Source organism: Lissotriton vulgaris, chromosome 10 (assembly GCF_964263255.1).
Source record: "Lissotriton vulgaris chromosome 10, aLisVul1.2, whole genome shotgun sequence".
Classification (NCBI taxonomy): Eukaryota; Metazoa; Chordata; class Amphibia; order Caudata; family Salamandridae; genus Lissotriton; species Lissotriton vulgaris.
In genome coordinates this window covers 727,606,891-727,634,255 of record NC_141698.1, presented here as the reverse complement: position 1 = coordinate 727,634,255, position 27,365 = coordinate 727,606,891, and positions in this window count along the sequence as shown.

Genomic DNA, 27,365 nt, shown 5'->3' with positions numbered 1-27,365 from the left:
ATGCACCAAGAAAAAAGTGAGTCCCAAAATGCAAAATATCCATGCATTTTCCATAAGCTTCTTTAGGCAGGGCTACAGCAAAGACTGCTGAACAGAAATACACCAAATTTGAGAGATTGCTAGATCTTGGTCCGCAGATTGTGCTTTTTATGATTTCGTGTAAATCAGTTCAGTAGTTTTTGAGAAATTCAGGTTGAAAAATATTTGTATATCCGGACAGTTGGATCCGCAAGAGGCTCGAGAGACTCTTGTGGGAGCGCCAATTCAAAAACAGAGTGTAGTATCTCTGAGGTACAGCAGTACTTAAAAAATGCAATTTTTTTATGACTAAATAAATCAGTTATACACAATATAGGATGGCTCTTAAAAGAGCTTTTGATTGTTTTCCATTATTAGCATACTTACTAAAATTGGATATGCCAATTTCTTATTTGGGTTGGAAAATATGGTTTCCTTAGGATATAAAATGGATCATGTCTAGATGATACAGTGCTGCATTGGAGTATGTGATTTCCGAATGAAAAATGGAAGACATTCCATGATCTCCAAGGAATATTGATACTGTCTTGTTATTATGTCTTCGAGTTTTTACATTTTTTCCTGCACTTACAGTAGATATGTTCTCATGCACCAACAGAAGAAAGTAGAGAATACCTGTACGTCCATACACAATGTCTTCACCTCGCTGAACACTTACCTATAGCTATAACTTTCTCCTTCTACAAGCACTGCTTATACCCTTTCATATTATATTACGCACACAGCATTATATCATAACTTTTATAACAGGTCACAAATTACATAATTTGTCATTAAACAGTGCATGGTATAGAGATGCGAGTTACAGTTATAAGTGAGTGTTTAGTGAGGTGTAAACTGTGTGTATGGTGATGCAGTAGTTATCTCTGACTGGCGGTTAGTGATAAAATTTCACGACCTGACCAAGCGCACAGCTGTCAAATTATTTTCTGCTATTCATGTTTAACCATAAAAGTACTAGAACTCATATATTTTGCTTGGAATTTATATCTTTTTATTCATCTTTTGAATTATTTTTTCATTTCTTTGATTTCTCACATTTGAGTTTGTTGCTTCTATATTGTTATTCTTTCTTAACAACCTTTTCTGTTTTACATTTACGCAATTATTATTATGTTCATTACAATTCATACAAATCAATACATCACGAACGACCATTGTCAGGGGACACTGTGAAAAATAACGGAAAACATTGTATCATTTCAATTGTTTACATCAAAAATTATTCACCAAGTTTCTGTTTTAATATACCACTTCAATTTTGAGTATGCCACCTTATTTTCTGTATTCATTGATATTATAGCATCTCTATTCAACAATGAACATCTTTGACCACCGAGTGCTGTTGATTAAAATTTACCACCCTGAGTGGTTTTATATCTTTCCAAAACTTCTACATTTACATTATACTATTTTCAAATCATACAAATTAAAGCTTGAACCAATCTATTCCATGTTTGATGGTATCCTGGAGCCATCGCTGTCATTACAAAGGCGTGTCACGTTTAAAAGTCTAAACTGACCTGTCTTTCTATGGCGCTGATGGGGATGGACACACACCCTCGGTGATTCTACTACAATATCTAGAGGAATAACGAATTGTACTAAGATGACTTTCTTGCGCTAATGCATATCGCTTAGAATGTTGCAGGTTAAAAAAACGACATCCGATACCTCAATTGTGCTGCTCGTCTCATGCACGCATCGGCGTCACTACGTGAACGATTTCTAAAGAGAAATATATATCGGTATCAATTGTTACAAAACGCAAATGTTCATAAGAGCATCTAGTGCGGCATGTACAGAGATTAAGTCAGGCGCAATACCTTAAGCAGAAGTGTTCGTCCGTGATCTACGAAAGATATAAAATCACTGATCAGTGCCAAAGTTACACGCTTCAAATGGTGGTGTAAATGGTAGTTTACATTGTCAATAGATTGTTAAGTAGTACGCCGTGATAGACGCTCACCTTAGATACGAGAAAAGCCTTCCATACACACAGTTACACCGTCGTTGGATTTCCGCGTTCATGTTGCTTAAGTCTCGCGAGAGTATATATCGAGTTTCAGTGCTATGGCCTTCAAGGACGGACTCTCAAAAAAGAGTGCGTTCCAGCGGCCACATTGTAGAGGCTAAACTTTCTTATATCGCGCTAGTCCACGCTTGTAAGGCGGTTCTTAATTGTAAAACGTTATCAATGATAACGAAATAACCACGACCGGAGAATGAAATTGGTTCACGTCCTGAATTAGGTTAATTAAATTCAAGAATACCTAATGTATAAATATCAAACATATCCATCATATTCTACAGAGCATAATCCTAATGCACTCTTAGGAGATATCGACGATCTTCTAAAATGGGGTGCATGTTACTAGTACTCATTATGCTGATGTGGTAATATATCTGCCTGTATATTGGTACGGTAATGGTGTTATGTGACCTTGAGATTTTCTAGACAGTAATAGCCTGTACATTGAAGCTTAATCATAGTTTAAGATGTAATCAGACACATTTTATACCCATATATAACATATAATACAGTTAGTCATTAGTTCTTCATTCATATACTGGTCCATCATTACTTTCAAATATCTGACATAGATATAGATGTATCACTATACATAACCATTATTGCTGAAATACAGCAGTGTCACATCTCTTAAGACTCCTATGTTTATGCAATTACAGAAAACAGCCTAGATCCAGCTTGTCATTTAAACCTAATGGTTCCGTTGTTTGAAATTTTTTAATCAACATAACCTCCCTTTGTGATAAGAACTTGCGACAGTCTATCTCTTCTTTATTTTCGTCTTTTCTATCACCATGAAACGTACTTGGGTAATATTATGTTGGTGGGTTAGCCAGTGGGCTGCTAAGTTCGAGTTTATGTTTTGATTACGAATCGTGCTTTTATGTTCTCCTATTCTTATTTTTCTTTTTCTTTCTGTCTTCCCTATATACATCAATCCGCACGGACGTTTGATGCTATATATAACAAAGCGTGAGTTGCAGTCTGCTGTAAATTTTAGCGGATTATTTTCTCCTTGTCCTAGGGTGGGTTACAAAGTTTTGTTGCATCACGTTGTTACAGTGAGTGCAGTTGTTACATTTTCTCATCCCTTTATGCTGTGTGTTGTCAAGTAACTCCTTCTGTTTTAGTTGTTCTTTCAAATTACGACTCCTCGTATATGCAAAAATAGGTTTTGTTTGAAAGACGTTTTTAAAGTTATCGTCATTCTGGAGTAGTTCCCATCTCTTTAAAATTATCTTTTTATGTTTAGAGCTTTGGTAGAAAATTTCGATACAAACACGTTCTGTGGTGTCATTGTTGATTTAGCTTTGCTCATCGATAGTTTGTTACGGTTGATAGTTTTAACCTGTTCTTCAGCTTTGTCGATACATGTAGCCGGGTAACCTCGGTCCTTAAATCTCCTTCTTAACCGGCATAGACCCTCTTCATGGGCTTCTAATGTGGAGCAAATCCTTTTGCTTCTTAGCATTTGGGAAAATGGAAGATTTCTAATCAATTGAGGTGAATGAAAACTATGATATAGCAGGGTGTTATTCCGATCTGTAGTTTTCACGAATGTTTGTGTTTGGATTCCTGAATCTTTCTTCATAACTTTCACATCCAAGGAGGATGTAACCTCATCATCTATTTGATATGTGAATTTTATTCTGGGAATTTTTTCATTCAATTTTATGATGTTAGCTTCCAGTGTCATTCTCGAACCATTCCAAATCAGGAAAATGTCATAGATGAATCGACGATACATGACTAATGCTTTATTCCAGTTGTCACTTGACAGGATATGTTGTTCCTCAAACAGCAAACACAACAGGTGATGGACCGAATGTGGATCAATGTCACACACTCACCCCAGTCCAAAGATCTGGGCCCAAATCCATCGTTTTTTTGCACTCCACACCACCCTGGGTTAGACAATGGCGATATGCAAATCAGCTCTGACCCTATGCCCCATGGGAACAGTCCAGTCCGAACTACAAAAGCCATATCCTTCCCAGAACGGAATCAAGCATCCGAGGACCGGACCGGTTTCGAGGTAACACCTCTCATCAGCCCGGCCAGCTTAACTCCAGTGGTGTGGAGTGCCTGGGACCCACGTCTGGGCATCCCCAGCGCACCCAGGGCGGAATATGCAAACACAACAGGTGAGGGACCGAATAAGGATCAATGTCACACACTCACCCCAGTCCAAAGATCTGGGCCCAAATCCATTGTTTTTTTGCACTCCACACCACCCTGGGTTAGACAATGGCGATATGCAAATCAGCACTGACCCTGTGCCCCATGGGAACAGTCCAGTCCGAACTACAAAAGCCATGCCCTTCCCAGAACGGAATCAAGCATCCGAGGACCGGACCGGTTTCGAGGTAACACCTCTCATCAGCCCGGCCAGCTTGACTCCAGTGGTGTGGAGTGCCTGGGACCCACGTCTGGGCATCCCCAGCGCACCCAGGGCGGAATATGCAAACACAACAGGTGATGGACCGAATGTGGATCAATATCACACACTCACCCCAGTCCAAAGATCTGGGCCCAAATCCATCGGTTTTTTGCACTCCACACCACCCTGGGTTAGACAATGGCGATATGCAAATCAGCTCTGACCCCGTGCCCCATGGGAACAATCCAGTCCGAACTACAAAAGCCATGTCCTTCCCAGAACGGAATCAAGCATCTGAGGACCGGACCGGTTTCGAGGTAACACCTCTCATCAGCCCAGCCAGCTTGACTCCAGTGGTGTGGTGATGGTGGTGGACCGAATGTGGATCAATGTCACACACGATGGATTTGGACCCAGATCTTTGGACTGGGTTGAGTGTGTGACATTGATCCACATTCGGTCCATCACCTGTTGTGTTTGCATATTCCGCCCTGGGTGCGCTGGGGATGCCCAGACGTGGGTCCCAGGCACTCCACACCACTGGAGTCAAGCTAGCCGGGCTGATGAGAGGTGTTACCTCGAAACCGGTCCGGTCCTCGGATGCTTGATTCCGTTCTGGGAAGGACATGGCTTTTGTAGTTCGGACTGGACTGTTCCCATGGGGCACAGGGTCAGAGCTGATTTGCATATCGCCGTTGTCTAACCCAGGGTGGTGTGGAGTGCAAAATAACGATGGATTTGGACCCAGATCTTTGGACTGGGTTGAGTGTGTGACATTGATCCACATTTGGTCCATCACCTGTTGTGTTTGCATATTCTGCCCTGAGTGCGCTGGGGATGCCCAGACGTGGGTCCCAGGCACTCCACACCACTGGAGTCAAGCTAGCCGGGCTGATGAGAGGTGTTACCTCGAAACCGGTCTGGTCCTCGGATGCTTGATTCTGTTCTGGGAAGGACATGGCTTTTGTAGTTCCGACTGGACTGTTCCCATGGGGCACAGGGTCAGAGCTGATTTGCATATCGCCATTGTCTAACCCAGGGTGGTGTGGAGTGCCAAATAACGATGGATTTGGACCCAGATCTTTGGACTGGGTTGAGTGTGTGACATTGATCCACATTCGGTCCATCACCTGTTGTGTTTGCATATTCCGCCCTGGGTGTGCTGGGGATGCCCAGACGTGGGTCCCAGGCACTCCACACCACTGGAGTCAAGCTAGCCGGGCTGATGAGAGGTGTTACCTCGAAACCGGTCCGGTCCTCGGATGCTTGATTCCGTTCTGGGAAGGATATGGCTTTTGTAGTTCGGACTGGACTGTTCCCATGGGGCACAGGGTCAGAGCTGATTTGCATATCGCCATTGTCTAACCCAGGGTGGTGTGGAGTGCAAAATAACGATGGATTTGGACCCAGATCTTTGGACTGGGTTGAGTGTGTGACATTGATCCACATTCGGTCCATCATCTGTTGTGTTTGCATATTCCGCCCTGGGTGCGCTGGGGATGCCCAGACGTGGGTCCCAGGCACTCCACACCACTGGAGTCAAGCTAGCCGGGCTGATGAGAGGTGTTACCTCGAAACCGGTCCGGTCCTCGGATGCTTGATTCCGTTCTGGGAAGGACATGGCTTTTGTAGTTCGGACTGGACTGTTCCCATGGGGCACAGGGTCAGAGCTGATTTGCATATCGCCATTGTCTAACCCAGGGTGGTGTGGAGTGCAAAATAACGATGGATTTGGACCCAGATCTTTGGACTGGGTTGAGTGTGTGACATTGATCCACATTCGGTCCATCGCCTGTTGTTTTTGCATATTCCGCCCTGGGTGCGCTGGGGATGCCCAGACGTGGGTCCCAGGCACTCCACACCACTGGAGTCAAGCTAGCCGGGCTGATGAGAGGTGTTACCTCGAAACCGGTCCGGTCCTCGGATGCTTGATTCCGTTCTGGGAAGGACATGGCTTTTGTAGTTTGGACTGGACTGTTCCCATGGGGCACAGGGTCAGAGCTGATTTGCATATCGCCATTGTCTAACCCAGGGTGGTGTGGAGTGCAAAATAACAATGGATTTGGACCCAGATCTTTGGACTGGGTTGAGTGTGTGACATTGATCCACATTCGGTCCATCACCTGTTGTGTTTGCATATTCCGCCCTGGGTGCGCTGGGGATGCCCAGACGTGGGTCCCAGGCACTCCACACCACTGGAGTCAAGCTAGCCGGGCTGATGAGAGGTGTTACCTCGAAACCGGTCCGGTCCTCGGAGGCTTGATTCCGTTCTGGGAAGGACATGGCTTTTGTAGTTCGGACTGGACTGTTCCCATGGGGCACAGGGTCAGAGCTGATTTGCATATCGCCATTGTCTAACCCAGGGTGGTGTGGAGTGCAAAATAACGATGGATTTGGACCCAGATCTTTGGACTGGGTTGAGTGTGTGACATTGATCCACATTCGGTCCATCACCTGTTGTGTTTGCATATTCCGCCCTGGGTGCGCTGGAGATGCGCAGACGTGGGTCCCAGGCACTCCACACCACTGGAGTCAAGCTAGCCGGGCTGATGAGAGGTGTTACCTCGAAACCGGTCCGGTCCTCGGATGCTTGATTCCATTCTGGGAAGGACATGGCTTTTGTAGTTCGGACTGGACTGTTCCCATGGGGAACAGGGTCAGAGCTGATTTGCATATCGCCATTGTCTAACCCAAGGTGGTGTGGAGTGCAAAATAACGATGGATTTGGACCCAGATCTTTGGACTGGGTTGAGTGTGTGACATTGATCCACATTCGGTCCATCACCTGTTGTGTTTGCATATTCCGCCCTGGGTGCGCTGGGGATGCCCAGACGTGGGTCCCAGGCACTCCACACCACTGGAGTCAAGCTAGCCGGGCTGATGAGAGGTGTTACCTCGAAACCGGTCCGGTCCTCGGATGCTTGATTCCGTTCTGGGAAGGACATGGCTTTTGTAGTTCGGACTGGACTGTTCCCATGGGGCACAGGGTCAGAGCTGATTTGCATATCGCCATTGTCTAACCCAGGGTGGTGTGGAGTGCAAAATAACGATGGATTTGGACCCAGATCTTTGGACTGGGTTGAGTGTGTGACATTGATCCACATTCGGTCTATCACCTGTTGTGTTTGCATATTCCGCCCTGGGTGCGCTGGGGATGCCCAGACGTGGGTCCCAGGCACTCCACACCACTGGAGTCAAGCTAGCCGGGCTGATGAGAGGTGTTACCTCGAAACCGGTCCGGTCCTCGGATGCTTGATTCCGTTCTGGGAAGGACATGGCTTTTGTAGTTCGGACTGGACTGTTCCCATGGGGCACAGGGTCAGAGCTGATTTGCATATCGCCATTGTCTAACCCAGGGTGGTGTGGAGTGCAAAATAACGATGGATTTGGACCCAGATCTTTGGACTGGGTTGAGTGTGTGACATTTATCCACATTCGGTCCATCACCTGTTGTGTTTGCATATTCCGCCCTGGGTGCGCTGGGGATGCCCAGACGTAAGTCCCAGGCACTCCACACCACTGGAGTCAAGCTAGCCGGGCTGATGAGAGGTGTTACCTCGAAACCGGTCCGGTCCTCGGATGCTTGATTCCGTTCTGGGAAGGACATGGCTTTTGTAGTTCGGACTGGACTGTTCCCATGGGGCACAGGGTCAGAGCTGATTTGCATATCGCCATTGTCTAACCCAGGGTGGTGTGGAGTGCAAAATAACGATGGATTTGGACCCAGATCTTTGGACTGGGTTGAGTGTGTGACATTGATCCACATTCGGTCCATCACCTGTTGTGTTTGCATGTTCCTCAAACAGCGCCATAAAAATATTCGCGTATGCTGGGGCTCCTCCGAATCCCATACTGGTTCCACTGATTTGTAAGAAGAAGTCTTCTTCAAATCAAAAATAGCTATGCTGAAGACTAAATAACAGCAATTCAAGTAGAAAAACTTTGTTTGCCCCCACGTTTTCCATTTGCAGTAAGGCCCATTCTATTGCTTAGATTCCTTCTTTCAGCAGAATTGATGTGAACAGCGAGGTCACATCAATAGTGCACATGATCCACTGATGACTGTCATTCATGTTCAAATTATTCAGATGGTTTAAAAAATCCGTTGTGTCTTTAATATTTGTTTTCCATTGGCTTACAAATTTTTGTAAGAAAAAATCTATGTATTTTCCCACTGGTTCGAATATTGATCCCACTCCTGAGACTATCGGTCTGAAGGGGGGGGGGGTCCACCAAGTTTTTATGTACTTTAGGTAACATGTACATATGCAGTTGCTTTGGATTCTGTTTAAAAACATTTTTCAAACAAAACCTATTTTTGCCTATACGAGGAGTCGTAATTTGAAAGACCAACTAAAACAGAAGGAGTTACTTGACAACGAACAGCACAAAGGGATGAGAAAATGTAACTGCACTCACTGTAACAACGTGATGCAACAAAACTTTGTAACCCACCCTAGGAAAGGAGAAAAAATTCCGCTAAAATTTACAGCAGACTGCAACTCAAGCTTTGTTATATATAGCATCAAATGTCCGTGCGGATTGATGTATATAGGGATGACAGAAAGAAAAAGAAAAATAAGAATAGGAGAACATAAAAGCATGATTCGTAATCAAAACATAAACTCGAACTTAGCAGCCCACTGGCTAACACACCAACATAATATTACCCAAGTACGTTTCATGGTGATAGAAAAGATTGAAAATAAAGAAGGGATAGACTGTCGCAAGTTCTTATCACAAAGGGAGGTTATGTTGATCAAAAAAATTCAAACAATGGAACCATTAGGTTTAAATGACAAGCTCGATCTAGGCTGTTTTCTGTAACTGAATAAACATAGGAGTCTTAAGAGATATGACACTGCTGTATTCCAGTAATAATGGTTATGTATAGTGATACATCTAGATCTATGTCAGATATTTGAAAGTAATGATGGACCAGTATATGAATGAGGAATTAACGAATAACTATATTATATGTTATATATGGGTATAAAATGTGTCTGAATACATCTTAAACTATGATTAAGCTTCAATGTACAGGCTATTACTGTCTAGAAAATCTCAAGGTCACATAACACCATTACCGTACCAATATACAGGCGGATATATTACCACATCAGCATAATGAGTACTAGTAACATACACCCCGTTTTAGAAGACCGTCAATATCTCCTAAGAGTGCATTAGGATTATGCTCTGTAGAATATGATGGATATGTTCGATATTTATACATTAGGTATTCTTGAATTTAATTAACCTAATTCAGGGCGTGAACAAATTTCATTCTCCGGTCGTGGTTATTTCATTATCACTGATAACGTTTACCATTAAGAACCGCCTTACACGAGCGGACTTGCGCGATATAAGAAAGTTTAGCCTCTACAATTTGGCCGCTGGAACGCACTCTTTTTCGAGAGTCCGTCCTTGAAGGTCACAGCACTGAAACTCGATATATACTCTCGCGAGACTTAGGCAACATGAACGCGGAAATCGAACGACGGTGTAACTGTGTGTATGGAAGGCTTTTCTCGTATCTAAGGTGAGCGTCTATCACAGCGTACTACTTAACAATCTATTGACAGTGTAAACTACCATGTACACTGCCATTTGAAGCGTGTAACTTTGGCACTGATCAGTGATTTTATATCTTTTGTAGATTACGGACGAACACTTCTGCTTAAGGTATTGCGCCTGACTTAATCTCTGTACATGCCACACTAGATGCTCCTATGAACATTTGCGTTTTGTAACAATTGATACCGATATATATTTCTCTTTAGAAATCGTTCATGTAGTGACGCCGATGCGTGCATGAGACGAGCAATACAATTGAGGTATCGGTTGTCGTTTTTTAACCTGCAACATTCTAAGCGATACGCATTAGCGCAAGAAAGTCATCTTAGTACAATTCGTTATTCCTCTAGATATTGCTGTAGAATCACCGAGGGTGTGTGTCCATCCCCATCAGCGCCATAGATACACGGGTCAGTTTAGACTTTTAAACATGACACGCCTTTGTAATGACAACGATGGCTCCAGGATACCATCAAACAGGGAATAGATTGGTTCTAGTTTTAAGCTGTATGATTTGAAAATGGCATAATGTAAATGTAGAAGTTTTGGAAAGATATAAAACCACTCAGGGTGGTAAATTTTAATCAGCAGCACTCAGTGGTCAAAGATGTTCATTGTTGAATAGAGATGCTATAATATCAATGAATACAGAAAATAAGGTGGTGTACTCAAAATTGGAGTGGTATATTCAAACAGAAACTTGGTGAATAATTTTTGATGTAAACAATTGAAATGATACAATGTTTTCCGTTATTTTTCACAGTGGCCCCTGAATAAGGGACAACCGTCCCGAAATGCATCGGGCCAAACACAACAGCAATCATCGTTCATGATGTATTGATTTGTATGAATTGTAATGAACATAATAATAATTGTGTAAATGTAAAACAGAAGAGGTTGTTATGAAAGAATAACAATATAGAAGCAAAAAACTCAAATGTGAGAAATCAAAGAAATGAAAAAATAATTCATAAGATGAATAAAAAGATACAAATTCCAAGCAAAATATAAGAGGTCTAGTACTTTTATGTTTAAACACGAATAGCAGAAAATAATTTGACAGCTGTGCGCTTGGTCAGGTCGTGATATTTTATCACTAACCGCCAGTCAGAGATTCTATATTACCTAGGGACAAGCAGCCCTATGACACCAATCGGCACGCTAAAGTACGAAAAACGTAGGCAACCACTTCAAAACATTAGATTAGTACAAGAGAAAAAGGAGTGCCAGTGACCAACCACTTTCAAGTTTCATTAATATGCAGTAGTTATACCAATGCAAAAGGAGATGTATACATTTTGGTTGTATGAATCAACCATGCATGCCATTACCATGCATGCAGGGTCAACGCGGTCTTCACTATGCATTTCTTAACCACGCATATGCCTTTACCACGCATGACTTTACAATGAAATATGCGTTGTTAAGGCATGCATGGCAAAGAATGCCCTGGGCCTTAAAAACTTTCCAGACCAGACCCCCTGAGCCCTACAAACGTCCCTTGACTCCAGCCCTGAAAACTACTCCTACCCTCTAAAACCCTGACCCAGCCCCACTTACCTCACCATGTCCTCTCCCGATCCTTCCTCTACCTGGGCCCACCCATTCTGAAAATCTAGACTGCCATATACCTTAACCATGCATGTGTGTGGTTAAGGCATATGCATTGTTAAGGGAAGCGTGGTTGCGCTTGCATTGTTTGGGCACATGTGGCTGAGGCAGCGTAGTTCCAACTGTTTCGCATAAATTCTAAATGTGAGGTATAACTATAACTGTAAAATGTCAAATGTTTGTGCAGTTTAATATTTTTCATTACGCTAAAAAGAAATCATATTTTCCTAATGTAACTAAGCTTTAACCTTTATTTTTTTCACTGAACTATAACATCCCTGTAACATTAGTTTTTTCCAGTGAATTTCTAAGGCTTTTTAAATTCTCTTTCCTAACTATAACGTAGCCTGTAACCTTTGCTTTTTATAGTGAGTATATATATTCGGCTCCAATCATCCACCAGGACTCCGCCTGTACAGATGCGCAGCACTCACGGGGATGGTTTTTCAAAAGTGGACGGGCAAAATAATGCTGAAATAGGGTATTGTAAAGGTTGACCTCATTTTGCTGTCATATGACATGTTTTGAGAATTTTAATGTTTGCGATATTGATCGCGTCTCGTTTACATTTTGCACACTGTAAAATGGAGGTGTGTCGAAAGGGTATTAACAGTCCACTTTCTATTTTCATAATAGTAAATCATGTGATGCATATAAAAACATGAACAAACATGGCGCCAACTGTTGAGCAAATTGACAAAGGCTAAACGCCGAAACGCGTCTTTGATGTGCTAGAGGTTTTTAAATAAAACTTTTGAAAAACAATCCCCGTGAGTGCTGCGCATCTGTACAGGCGGAGTCCTTGTGGATGATTGGAGCCGAGTGTATGTGACGGGTACACCCCCGTCAAGCATGCACCCGCTTGCGAGTGCGACAGGCTGGTGTTGTTGAAGCAGCAAAGTTTATTTCCTGCCGCACTGTGGATGTAACGAGGAAGTGGAGCGATACGTGTGGGCCTACACCGGGACTGTTGTGTATGGAATTCAGGAGCGGAAAAATACTCACCGAGACATTGGACCGGCAAGGGGCTTGTGGCACGTTTAGACCACTACCGTATTTAAGACTCTGAACTATTACATTATCTGCTAAGCGAAGGGGATACAGCACGTTGAATTGAGTGCTGCGGAGGCAGCTGCAAATTGAACAATGTTCTGCGAAACGGAACGGAGAGCGGCTGAACAGGGCATGTTCAGGAATAAAAAGAAGTCTGGTGACGCTCATAAAGCGGAACAGGGGAGTGCAGGTGGGAGTACTACAGATTTGAATTCTAAGCTGGTTACATTAGAACGTCTCTACGAACGAGAGATTAGGAAATGGTGGGAGGCAACCTCTCTTCAAAATTATATTGAGGTGGACCGAGTACCGAGAGGCCTCAGAATATACACTATACCGGCATATGAAAACCCCGACCCCTTGTTGTTAGACGCATGGGCAGAACATATAGCCCAATCATGCAAGGGGAGCCTGACTATCCTTGTGCGTTTTGCTTGGAGTGATCGTGAGAAGGCTTTGGTTCTAATTAAAGAATTAGAGCAAGAATTATCTAAAGAGAAGGACCAAACAAAATTGGAAGAGAAACGAGAACAAATGAAAAAACGCCTAAAAAAATATGAAGAAAAGATAAAGCAACGTAAAGAAGAGAAATTTGAGGGAGATGAGAGGGATTACAGTATGGGGAGGGTGTTGACCTTCTCTAAGAAATATGATAATCCCAGAAAAGAACTAAGGAAAAGAACACCGGGACCCCCAATAACGGTCCCAGAGACCTCGGAATCCTCTGTGACAGGTGATGGGGTATCAAGTGAAGATGGGCAAACCGATGTGTCACCTTTTCACGAGGAATTCAAAATAATGCGCAAACAACAATTAGAGGGAGGAAGGGGGAAGCCACCCGAAAGAAGAGCGGGAAGAGGAAGACGAGGCGGGGGGCTGGAGCAAGAAACATCGTAGGCTCGCCACCCGTGACCCGCAGCAAGAACTTCTACAAGAAGAAAGCATAAATGAGGAAGACAATCTAACTATAATTAATTTGACGCCCAAAAAGTTGACTATGAAGGAAGAGTCAATTCTTAAATTGGGACTCTCTTTCTGCCCTCAAAAGAATTTTGAGTTTGCGCAAACAAGAATAGACTTATTTAAATTTACTCGGAAGTTAAAATTATACAAGTTCTTTAAAATGAAACCACCAACCAAGAAACCCGCGGCTGTGAGGATTACGGATGTGAGTGGAGTAACATGTAAAGTCTTGGAGGCGATTAGATCCATGGAGGAACTGAGGATGGAATTAAATGAGGAAGTAATATTAGACATAGGAAACACTCAAACATTGTCAGATATGGAGGTACAACAGAAGGGAGGGGCGAGCAACTTCAAACCCACCTCTACGTTTATGCCATCAATGGGTACGGATGCCATAGATACATTTTCAGACGCTGTAGTCAAGGATCTGACACGTCTAAGAAGTGACATCAAGTATAGAAAGAAGGAATGGAACTTCACCAATAAACAACAGTTGGCATTAAAAACATTGTGTGAAGACTCTTCTTGGGTATGTAAACCCTCGGATGAGGGGGGGAACATTGTTTTATTAACAAAGACCCAATATGAGACAGAAGCCTTACGACAACTTGATGACACGAGAACGTACATTAGAATAAATGACAAAACATATAACAACAGTATAAAGGAGTATGACGAAATGATCTCCAAGTGGCATAAAAAGAACATGTTGAATTCTGATGAGTACTTGTTTTTAAGATGCCTAAGTCCCATTATACCGACCTTTTACTACCTTCCCAAGGTTCATAAAGATAGCATGAATACTCCGGGGAGACCTGTAGTAGCTTCCCAAGGGAGCTTAACTGAACACCTATCATTGTATATTGACTCTTTCCTTTTTCCACACGTTGCCACACTGAAATCATACCTGGGAGATACTAAGCATTTTTTGAATCGCATTAATGATGTGGTGTGGTGTGAAGGTTACTGTATGATGGTTATAGATATAACCAGTTTATATACATGCATTGCACACAAAGATGGACTCAAAGCAGTACAGAGTTGTCTGAATTCATGCTATTCATTCTTAATAACAACATGTTTCTATTTGGAAAAGGACTGTTTAAGCAGATGTCGGGCGTAGCCATTGGAACCTGCTCCGCCCCCAGTTTCGCAAATCTTTTTGTGGGCTGGTGGGAGGAGCAGGTGGCCTGGTCAGAAATCAATCACGAATGGAATAAGAAAATTAGGGGTTGGTATCGTTATATCGATGACCTTTTTATCATTCTAGATGGCCCGGTTGAAGTAGCTGCAGCATATGTGGATGTATTGAAAAGTAATGATGTAAATTTGAGGTTTTCGGGAGAGATAAGTAGTACAGAGGTGAACTATCTAGACCTCACGGTGTATATAGAGAATGGCAAAATACACACAAAACTCTTTCGTAAATCCACAGCAGGCAACTCAAAACTTTATGCCACCAGTAGCCACCCCAAACAATTGGTGAACAGTATTCTGTATGGGGAGCTACTGAGGATTAAGAGTAATAATTCACATGATCAAGAATTCCAGAAAGCGGCTAAGGAAAGTCTTACCAGATTTAAAGCAAGAGGTTACAAAGATGGGGTGTTAACCCAAGCTCTGAGGAAAGTGAACAGTGTAGAGAGGAGCGAGATACTTAAAACGAAGAATAGAGAGTTAGAGAGCGGCACGTTCAGACTGATAACTACATTCGCAGAGAACGCAGGGGACCTGAAAAGGATCCTGCAAAAAAATTGGAACATCTTAATGACCGATAACATCCTGAGACAAGATCTTCCATCCAATCCGCAGGTCACATTCAGGAAAGCTAGGGCGCTAAAAGACCATTTGGTACATAGCCACTATGAGAGCCATACTGTCCAACCTCTGTTGAAACAACTTAATGGCTTTTATCCGTGTGGCCGCTGTAAAGCGTGTAAATATAGCAAACAGACTTTATCCTATAAGATCCCTGGACTAGTAACACCTAGAAGAATACAGAAATTTCTGACCTTCACGACACCCTATGTATATATTGTTTAACATGTCCCTGTGGGATGAGATACATAGGGAGCACGACCCATCCGGTTAAGATTCGCATATTAGAGCACATGCGAGCCATTAACAATGCTGATGCATCCTATCCTGTCGCCAGACATTTTGACAAAACACATGGACGCAACAGGGATCTGTTGACATACATATGCTTAGACAGCGTCCCTGTGTGGTAAGGGGGGGCGATCGGCTGCAGAAATTGAGGCGGCTCGAGTCGCGATATATTATCGATTTACAAAGCAAGATGCCGAATGGTTTAAATGTTCATGAGGAACTGGCAGTACATTTAGGTTAGAGATGCGATGTGTATGATACTGTGATTAATTCTCTTCAATGATGTCTTCCCTATTATATGTATAAATATGAATTATTTGGATGAATTAATATATGTATATTTAGTTGACCTGAACTAGCATCAAATATAGGTATGTGTCGAATTTACTATGTCTGAACTACTAGCCCATCCAGGGCGTGATTGTGATGGGTTTTATAGTTGGACTCCGCTTTGGTTAAGCCCATCTACGGGCGAAATAATGCTGAAATGGGGGATTGTAAAGGTTGACCTCATTTTGCTGTCATATGACATGTTTTGAGAATTTTAATGTTTGCGATATTGATCGCGTCTCGTTTACATTTTGCACACTGTAAAATGGAGATGTGTCGAAAGGGTATTAACAGTCCACTTTCTATGTTCATAATAGTAAATCATGAAATGCATATAAAAACACAAACAAACATGGCGCCAACTGTTGAGCAAATTGACAAAGGCTAAATGCCGAAACGCGTCTTTGATGTGCTAGAGGTTTTTAAATAAAACTTTTGAAAAACCATCCCTGTGAGTGCTGCGCATCTGTACAGGCGGAGTCCTTATGGATGATTGGAGCCGAGTGTATGTGACGGGTACACCCCCGTCAAGCAGGCACCCGCTTGCGAGTGCGGCAGGCTGGTGTTGTTGAAGCTGCGATATATATACACATACACCAATAATATAAAATAAATATACATATATATATATATATATATATATATATATATATATATATATATATATATATATATATATATATATATATATATATATATATATATATATATATATATATACATATATATATATATATATATATACATATACAACATTTGTAAAACCCTTTGGGTTCATACCAAGCATCAGGTTTTTTCTTTTCTTGAAAATGACTGTGAATTAGTTTGTCTTTTAGGTTTTTTGCTCTTCGATAAGTTACATTTGGATGGTCTCCTACAATTTCAGCAATCTTTGCATCCATTTGGAGAATGTGCCAATTTTTTCGTAGAATTTTATTTACTGCTTGATTGGCTGTTGAGTGTGTGGTGATAAAGCGAATTTTTTGATCATCAGAGTTAGAAGGCTGTTTTTCTTTCAATAGATCCGTTCTTTGGACATTGGAAGAACGATTTAAGGCTTTTTGAATGTTTGATGGATTATATTTGCGTTTCACAAATCTGTTACTGGCTAGTTTTTTGTTCACATTCCAGTCTTCTTGAATGAAGTGGGATTTGTTCATGCGCAACTTAGCCCAATGGGCGTCAAGGCGCCTTCTCTTGAGCATATTCTCTTTATTCGCAAGAACTCTCCGTAAGGAATATTTTGAATTAGACTTGGTTGATGAAAACTTTGAGCATGCAGAACTGCATTCGTTGCCGTGCTCTTGCGGTGCAGTGTTGTTTGTATCTCAATGTTTTCGATAAAGATTTCCGTGTCTAAAAAGATTACTCTGGATTCACTGATATGTATATGTGAATTTTAATCCAAAATCCGAGTTATTGAGAATTTCAAAGTAGGACTCAAATTCCAAATTAGTTCCGTCCCAAATCAGCAGCAAATCATCTATATATCTCAGCCATGCCACAGTCTTTGACACTGCTTCATCATGTTCCGATCTCCATGCCCACAGTTTCTCTCAATGTCCCATTGTTAGGCATGCGTACGATGGACTAAAGGAAAAGCCCATCGCGGTGCCTTTTGACTGGCGATAGATCTCTTGTCCAAACAAAAAGATATTTTGCTGTAAACACATCGTGATCATATCTAAAAGTATATCATTGTGTTCTGCAAATTGGATATTTCTGTCCATAAGGAAGGACTTGCATGCCTCCAAGCCAATTGCACCGCCACAGAGCACCCGGGAGCCTAAGACCTGGATCGATTCGGAGGCATATATATATATATATATATATATAGAGAGAGAGAGAGAGAGAGAGAGAGAGAGAGAGAGAGATAGATATATAGATATATATAGATAGATACATAAATATACACACTTATACATATATATATATACACACACACATATGCCTAAATAATGTATATATAGCAGCCGAAGAAGAAAATGCTGAAATGCGTTGGCCGTCTTTTTTCTTGCACTTACTCTTTGTTGTTTATTAAAAGGAGAAAAAAAGAATAAAACAAAGTTGCACTAACCTGGATCATAGGCTGCTCTCGTCTCTGTGCAGATTTTGGAGGACTTTTTCGTGGATATGTATGTGTATATATATTTATATATGCTTCAAAATATGCTTCAAAAGTTCGCCTCTTCCACAACTTCACCACAGACTTGCAATGAGACGAGGTAGACCCAATTTGGTGCTTCTTTTTAGTTTATTTCATATGTGCCACCATTCATCACGGCGTGTTTCGGCAGATCCCTGCCTTGATCACATATATATTTGAAGCTTAAAGACTTTGCTGGAAAAAGTGCAAACGGCTTTGTCACTCTCTAGATAAGCATGAATGGCACTGTGCCAATCATATTCTTCAAACTTCTGCTAGATAGTAGCAATATTTGAGAGAAGTGTCTGTGGTGTTGTAGGGACCTCCATATAAAGAAGCTGTGCTCTACCTAAACTTGAGAACAGCCCTGCGTTCACTGCTTCCTTTTTTCATAATGTATGCAGCACTCTGAGCCTTAAATGGTACTGTCTTGATGTATCTTCCCACTACAGCAAACAAAATGGGTCAGTAGATCAGCTCACTTCCACAATTATCTAACTTCTCTGTGAGTGACAGCATTCTTCTTTTTCATGAAACAGACATTCACTCACAAATTAGTTCCCTTCAGTGCCAGGGGCTACCGTTACAATGTGTACTTTTTGAAACAAAAAACACGTTTTACTTTAAGTCTATTTTTTATATATAGTGGTGAGGTCATGACAGCTCATCCAACAAAAACATCTTACCAAAAAAAAGACAAAACAAAACATGCATTAAAGGCTGGCAGCCAATACCAGCCCTATTATTTTTGGCAGTACTTGTTTTAAACTTTCTATTATAAAGTGTTTAAGAACATTGCAACTGTGTAGCAGCTTTTAATTTGAATGATTGTTTAGGTGGTGATTTTTTCTTGTCTGCTTCAGAAATAATAACAATAAAATACATGCCACTACTGAACGGCTTGTTCTTCGAAAATATCATTACTAAAACAGCCACATCAATGATTTTTAAATTTTAAAAATGTGTTTTCTAGTCATTTTACATCTATGTTTAGGTGTCTGCTTGTTATCTTTTTTGTCTTTTTTGTGGCGTCCGCTGCAATAAACAAATACAAAAAAAATTATCCACACACGACCTACCAACGCCAAACATATTGACTATGTGAATTTATGCTTGTTTAAATTGGATTTTACCTATGTATTAGATGTATATATTACATTGAATAAATTACTCTATTTTCATTGTTTAATTGTTTACTTGCATTTAATTAAATTAGCCCTAACGTTTTTCTCATTATGCTGAACTATTCTCAGGTAGATGCTGCTGATGCAATGATCACCTTGGTAGAGCAGTGATGATGCAGTGACCCTTCAATCCTGAGGTGGTGAAGTAGGGGGGAAACACCTGCAGGTGTGCACCTTGCACCTCAATCTAAATTTCCATTTATTAAAAATTCATGAATATGATTTACTGGATTGGAAATGTGATCAACACTGAGTTTCTAAAAATCAAAAAGGGACTCATTGACCTCATAAAACATTAGTCAGCCTGGGGGCTTTCCTACCTGGAATTGAACGTCCTCCATGTACTCATCATCCGGACCTCTTACTCCATAAGCTGTTAAGAACTAAGCAGAGTTGAGAGCTTTCTAGTTGGCCTGCAAACAACCATTTTAAAAAGCAATTACCAAGCTATGAAATGACCTATTCCATCATGGGCACCTAAAATATATATCTGGTGTACTAAGTTGGAAATAAAAGGAGTTGTTCTTTATCTCAACCTTTTTCAGTTATTAGGACTCTGTGTCCTGTGACTCTGCCATTCAGCGGTACAGCGAGTGTGCCTGCCCCTCAAATGGGATTGTCAAAATTGGTTTAACTAAATTGGTTTATTTAATTTTTTCTTTAAGGCCATGGTAGATTGTGCAGAAATTGCACCAGTGATGTGGAAGTTAAATGTCATATGTGCATTACAGTGTGCATTTACAACACCCACATAATGACAATAATATATAGCAACATGTCTAGGGGAAATTCTAGTTGAAAACAGTAAAAACATATTGGAATTGATGCATAAAAAAGTTCTTGTATGTTACTCCCCATTCAGTTAAATGTCGAAGGTGTCAGTAGTTTGGGATGAGGGGAAATGTCGAGCTGAACTCTAGGCAATTTGTAATATTATAATATTAACTATGCAACCCAATGGAAATATTGTGTGCACTGATAGTAAACATACCAGCTCATCACACCAAGGGTGTAATAATATATGAGTAACACGTTTACAAAAGCAAAACTTGCTACTTGCTACATTTCTGAATGTTGTGTATCATTATAACTTTGTGTTTCTATGAGCATTATATTGCTGAAATGTTATTGCCTTCTAAATCGGAAGGTCAAAGAAACATAACAGCAGTTGTGTGCTGTGAGTTGAGTTACTTTTGATATTGCCTGCGTGCATTAATGGGAGCTCTGGTCACCTGACACAACTTTGAATATACATTGGGAAGAATTGCAGGTAGAACAGGAGTTTAGTGGGCTTATCGACCTGTGAAATGTCTTCAATGTTAATGTTATTCTGTTTTATATTGTAGTTAATTTCATTGCCAAATCTCTGCTTCTGCCCCCTTGTAGTCACACAGCCATCTCAGACCGTGCCGTCAGCTCGGCACTGGTGACCTCTGAAAGTTGTAGGCTGGAATACTTGCCTTGAATTCCAACGAGCATGCCAGACTTCTGCTAGGAGACTTCCATGTCAGAAAAACTTTGGGTCAAATGTTAAAGCACAATGTTCACATATATTTGGTGAAAAGCCAAAGACTTTGAAAGGGAACCGTTGAAGTATTCCAACACTTTCATGGTGTGCCAAGGAAGCCTGAACATCCGCAGGAGTCAAAATTTGCCATGCCCAAGTCACGAATTACCTCTGATATGCCAGAGATAGTACTAGGCCATGGTGCTTCCTATGTCATGAAACCTCTCCAGTATAGCAGGATTCTAACGCCTTTATACTATGGGACCCCTCCCTTAAAAGCCTAAAATTGACTCAAGTATGCCAGAGGCAGCAGCAGCTTTTCAAGAAATAGACATTAACAAACACAAATACGCACAAACACAAAAACATACTCTCACGCATATACTCTCAAATACTCTCACTCTCACTATCCCAGTTTTCAAATCTGAACGCGTGTTAGTGAAATTAGTTTAACGCATTATCACTATACAAATTCAGATTAGCTAGCTTTGCCAATGCTTGTTTACATGCATGAATTGAATGAAAAAGTGCGCTTCCATGCACTTCATAATTTCCACGGAAGCCGGTGGCTGGGTTCTCAGTCAAAAGCATTCTTCTACAGTACATGAGCAAGTGCGAAAAAGTATTCTAATTGTGACTAAATGCAATGCAATTTGTTTGCTTCACAATACAATACCAGGAACCCATTAAGAGGCATCTGTTCACTCACACTGCGAAAAAACATCTTTTGTATTTCACCTTCCCAGCTCGCCATATTTTTAATGGCTCTGACTCATGCGCATGGTTGGGAACCCTAATTATCAATATATTATTATCACAAATGCTAAATCTAATTACTGGTTAATTTTCTTTTCATCGTGAATCTGCTGGAAGCTGTGGGGAACAATCTGTATTGAAGATAAATCGAGATATTCAGGGGTATAAATGTTCATTTGTCTGGAGCCCTGGGTGCCAGAGCCTCACACTGACTTCTCATATTACTCTGTGCTCTCACTTAAACTATGCCAAGAGAAGGAAACAAGTTAACTCCAAAACCAAGAGCATGCTTTTTTATGATTAGAAGGATTTGAAAAGGAAGAGTCCGTCAATTCATTAACTTTATTGACCATTTAGCGTGCCTGCTTGTGTCCCCTGAAATACTTTCAGTATGATTTATTTGGCTCCAGATAAAACAGAAGCTTTTTGGCTTTATTGCACCACCTCTGGAAAACATTCTTTAGGAAAAACCCATCTGTAACAAATAAGGCCAGCCTGGCTCACATAAAGATGAGCATGGCAAGGGCCAGATTGCAAGGGGGCCAAGTCAGCCCCCTTCTGGCCACCTGACCAGAATGAAGGACTTAAGATCCCAGATATTGCTACTGTGACCCTGCAGCCCAGAACCGATGCCCTAATGCAAACCCGAGGGTGGTGCATGAATGGAGGGAAAAGTGCTGAGATGGATGCAAAGGGCACCATCAATTTTACATCATAGGGCCCTACGGTAAACTGGAAGATCCAGCCAAGGGAACAGGGGCAGAGCAGGGGTAGGATTTCTATGGGCGAGAGTCAATCATGATCTAAGACCTCATTTGGTGGAAGGTTAGTGAAGCAGTGTGTAGTGGCCTAGCGGGCCTCACGCCCAGGGCGCGAGGCCCATAGAGTGTGTCTCGTGCCGTCCATTATGACGCGCTGGACGAGTGACAGTTGGTGGTGTGTGGCCATCGTTATGCTTAACCTGCCATGTTAGGACGTGCTTGTGGGAGCCGCAATAAAGACTTTACAATTTTACTTGGTTGTAATTCTCGAGTTATTACACTCGAAATTGGCGACGAGGACGGCTCCCACGGAGAACCCACAATCGAAGGAAAATTACCTTTGAAACATCGAAGGAAGAAACAGGCTTCGAACGTGTGAGGAGCGGAGCTACGTAAGGGAGATCTGCATGAGGGACAAACTGCTTGGTGATCGGCTGCGACGTTGCTGAAGTGAGAGGCGAGCGGCAGCTGTTTTCCCGTTGGTTTGCTTCCGTGTTGTGAAGAAGCTGAGGTGAGGAGTCGAGGGACGCGCTGCGGTGGGCATGTATCTTACGCGATCTGTCCCGCCTTCATTGTCGATCCTCTCTGAGCCCGATCGGAAACAACCTCCCTCCCTGATCTTAAAGGGGAATCTACCAGCAGTAGTCCATGGACTGTGCCGAGTTCTGGTGGTGTAAGGTTTATCCCACGAAGACACCCCAGGGGCACAAATCAAACTGCATCTTGGCAAGGGAAATATATAAACAAACACAGCAAGTCTCAAGGAGAAACATATAATAAATAATTTCCCTTGTGTCTTCAATGGATATTGCGCATGGGTGAAAGAATAAGGACCTGTCCAGCCCAGATTAATATTAGTGCTCTAGGAAAAATAAAGGAGCTAACTTTTGTCTGTTCAATGTTGGTTAATGGGAAAAAAGAGTTAAAGAGAATCATCTTTTGCTAGTTTCCCTCCTATTTTATTCCCACCAACTAAGGGAAAAATGATGCAGTCCATCCATCCTCCACCTCCTTTTCTGGATACACCAGGTGAACCACCAGTGCCTTGGAGGAAATGGTTCGATGCGTTTGAAAATTATTTGGGTGCAATTGGAGCACACAGATTCAGGGCTGAAAGGAAAAGGTTCTTACTTCTTCACTCGCTGGGGTTCGAAGGAAGGGAAACTCTCAAACATTTACCTGATGTGGTAGGTGAAGGTGGAGAAGAAACGGATGAATACCAAGACACTGTGAAGAAATTGAAAGTGAGATACGACAAACAGCCCAGCATTGTGGTATCAAGACATAAGTTCTTTAAAAGAGCGCAGAAAACAGAGGAAGATGTGGACACGTATATTACTGCCTTGAGGAAGATGATGGCAGAGTGTGAGTTCGAAAACTTCAGCGAACAATTAATACGTGACCAGTTCATAGGTAAATGCCTAGATAAAACCACAAGACAAAAGTTGTTGTCCTTGGCAAATCCATCCCTGGATGAATCCATCCGTATAGCGAAGAGCATTGAAACTTCACAATCTTCTATCAAGGAGTTGGAATGTAAAAATGCTGATGATCTCAGTGTTCAGAGTTCTTCTTCTCGTCCCTCTACTGTCAGGAGGAGTACCAGAGCAGTCAGTATTCCTGTTAGATACCGACAATAATCTACCCCTCCTCTCTATGATCTTTCCTCAGTTACTTTCTTTCCTTCTGTTCTCTCTTTCTCTTTCTCTCTCTCTCTCTCTCTCTCTCTCTCTCTCTCTCTCTCTCTCTCTCTCTCTCTCGCCTCTGTCTCTTCTTGTGTTAAGGAAAGGAGATATGTAGTGGCCTAGCGTGCCTCGTGCCCAGGGCGCGAGGCCCATAGAGTGTGTCTCGTGCCGTCCGTTATGACACGCTGGACGAGTGACAGTTGGTGGTGTGTGGACATCGTTATGCTTAACCTGCCATGTTAGGACGTGCTTGTGGGAGCCGCAATAAAGACTTTACAATTCTACTTGGTTGTACTTCTCGAGTTATTACACAGTGACTTGAAGGAAGTTCGCACCAGAACATGGTTACACCCCTGGATGAGAAATCAATATGCTAGTGATGTTTTGTTAAAGGACCATATATAGCACAGCGACTCACTCCTGAAGGAGTATTCCAGTGCTGGCTACTGAACAGCGGTACAGAGGAATTAAAACAACCAGGTTTTTTACACTTGGGTTGGTCAGGACAGATGCAAGTATGCAGGGGAAGTTTGCTCCAGTGAAATTGAATTGGGTAAGATAAGAAAAAGATCGTCCCCAAATCACGGAGTGCTTAAATGCGTGATCTTTAGGTATGCCTTGTTCGTAGACCTGAGTAACCTAGTGGGTTGATTGTCAAGAAGTCTGGTGAAAAGGCAGTGGGGTAAAGAGTACCTAAGAGCTTTGTGATTCAGACAACAAAGCTTGACCATGATACGTTTCCTGATGGGTAACCAGTGTAAGGCTTTTAGGATGTGTACTGAGGAAGACCAAGAAGGGAGGTTCCAGATCAGGCATGCAGCTGTATTCTGCACTACTTGTAATTTCGACAGCAGAGTGTCACTGGCTGCAAACAATAAAGCGTTACCATATTCGAGGCGACTCATGATTAGTGCTGTACCAACATTTTCAAGAAGTCAACTGGAGCCAGGAAAAAGACTTTCTTTAGGAGAGGAATACTGGCAAAGCAGGTGCCACAGGTAGAGGTAACCTGATCTTTCGTAGAAAGAGTTTATCAAGCTTAATACAGAGATATTTTACAATCTGTTTTGGAATTGGGGCAAAGCCAAATTCCGCGGGCCATCAATCTGCCGACCAGAGCTCCTGCGCATTGCCAAACAGTACAATATACATTTTCTTGCTGTTTAATTAGAGGCAGTTTTTAGTCATCCAATCAGCAGTTTCTCTCATACGGCTAGTGAACCGAGACTTAACTAGTTCCAGGACTTCCCTTCAGGAGATGAGAAGTTGGGTGTCGTCGGCATACGATAAGGTCTCAAAGACGCATGATCTTATGATTTGAGCCAGGGGGCGACATAAATTTTGAACAATGTCGGGCTTAGGGAGGAACCTTGTGGAACTCCTTTATTAACAGGCAGGATGTGAGATTTAAAGGAGTCTATAAAGATGGTTTGAGTTTGATTGTTAAGAAAGTCTGTGAGCCAGTGTAGTGCACTGATGTAAATCCTTGCACTGTCCGCAGATTAAGATTGAATGAGAAACCATATCAAAGCAGCAGATAGATCAAATAATACCAACATAACTGGAGTGCCTGCATCTAGTGACAGTCTGATGGTATCCTTGACTGCCACTAGTACAGTATCTGTGCTGTGCATCACGTTGAAACCTGACTGAGAAGGGCCCAAGATCTTCGGGCCCACCAAGAAAGCAGCCAATTGTTTGTTTATGTGGCTTTCAAACACTTTTCCTAGCATAGGAAGCCAGGAAGTAGGAGGGCAGTTAGAGAGAATGTCTAAGTTGGCAGCAGGTTTCTTTAAAATTGGAGACACTTGGGTGAACTTCCATTCTGCCGGGAGTTTGGCAGAGGCTAATGATAATGATAAAGAACCATTTGTTTTGTAGTTCCTATAAACCTATATAGGATTTGCGCGTTTAGACAACATAGGCTGTGGGATTGGTGTCCAGACTGATTCCAGACACCTCCACAGGATATGTTTCCTGCATACCAGCTAGCTCACAGTGCCACTGAAAAACTCCTCTTACCAAAGAGAGAATAGTTCTTGGCAACTATCGAACATGACAACTCTGTCCCATCAGAGATCATGGAAACAGTACATACTTTTTGCTCAGTCACTCGTGCTCACTTTGTCTCAGAGAGATACACAGAATATACGGTGGGGACGTTTTCAATAAGCATTTATTGAGTCTGCGTCATTCTAGTGTAAAAAAGGTGTGCTGAAACAACCATAAGACAGAACCAGATATAAATGCTTATAAGCACCAACAGAGTAAAAGGATGGTAGATTCCTACTACAGTGCTAAAACAATGAATACAGGCAGGTATATAAATACATGTCAATATTGAGGCGTACTCCTATGATGCAACCCTAACTAGATGTACCCAAGTGTACCTAGCATGTATGTAGGTGTAGAGCCAAGAATCCTTCGAAGATAAAGTCAACCCCATTACCTGAAGTGAGAGATTGTCAAGGCAAACACCCGCCCAATTCCGGCTAAAACACCTGCACAGGGGCGTGGCCAAGATGGCGGTGTGAGCGGACGTGCCTCTCTGAGCTCCCGCCTCCGGCCGCTGAACATAGCACCTATATAGCCTTTGTCCGGCCGAAAGTGACCCCAGGGGGCCCCTGGCAACAGCGCCTCGCCAGCGACGACCTCCAGGCCCGGTTCTACGACCGAAGGCGGCCTGACCCTTGCGGCGTTCGGCCGCGGAGGCAGCGGCGGTTGGGGCCTGGCGCGCCCCGAGAGTCCGGAGCACATCTGAGAGCGAGGCCGAGGGGGGCGGAGCCACGGAGCCGCCGGGGATCGCCTGCAGCAGGGACCAGCGGAGGCGGCGGATCCGGCCCGCACGGGGACGTGCGAGGCCTCCCACGATCCCGCGTGGGGGCTTCTGCGGACCTGCCGCCCCCGTGAGAGATCGGCGTGTGCATTGCCTGACTGCCGCTGGCTCCCGCCGACGGACCCGCGTGAGCCCCTGAGGCCCACGGCGCAGCCCCTGAGGCCCACGGAGCAGCTCGGCGGAGAGGAGGTAAGGGGGGGGGTGAGACAGTGATACCGGCCCCCCCCCCCCCTCGCACAACACCTGTGGCCCGGCGCGCCTGACCGAGGCGACATCGGCGCGAGTGGCGCTACTCCTAACGGCAGCCCGCCATTTCTGGGCGACCAGACACGGGGGCGGCGGTGGAAAGCAGCCTGGAGGACCCACGCGAGCCCCTGAGACCCGCAACCCAGC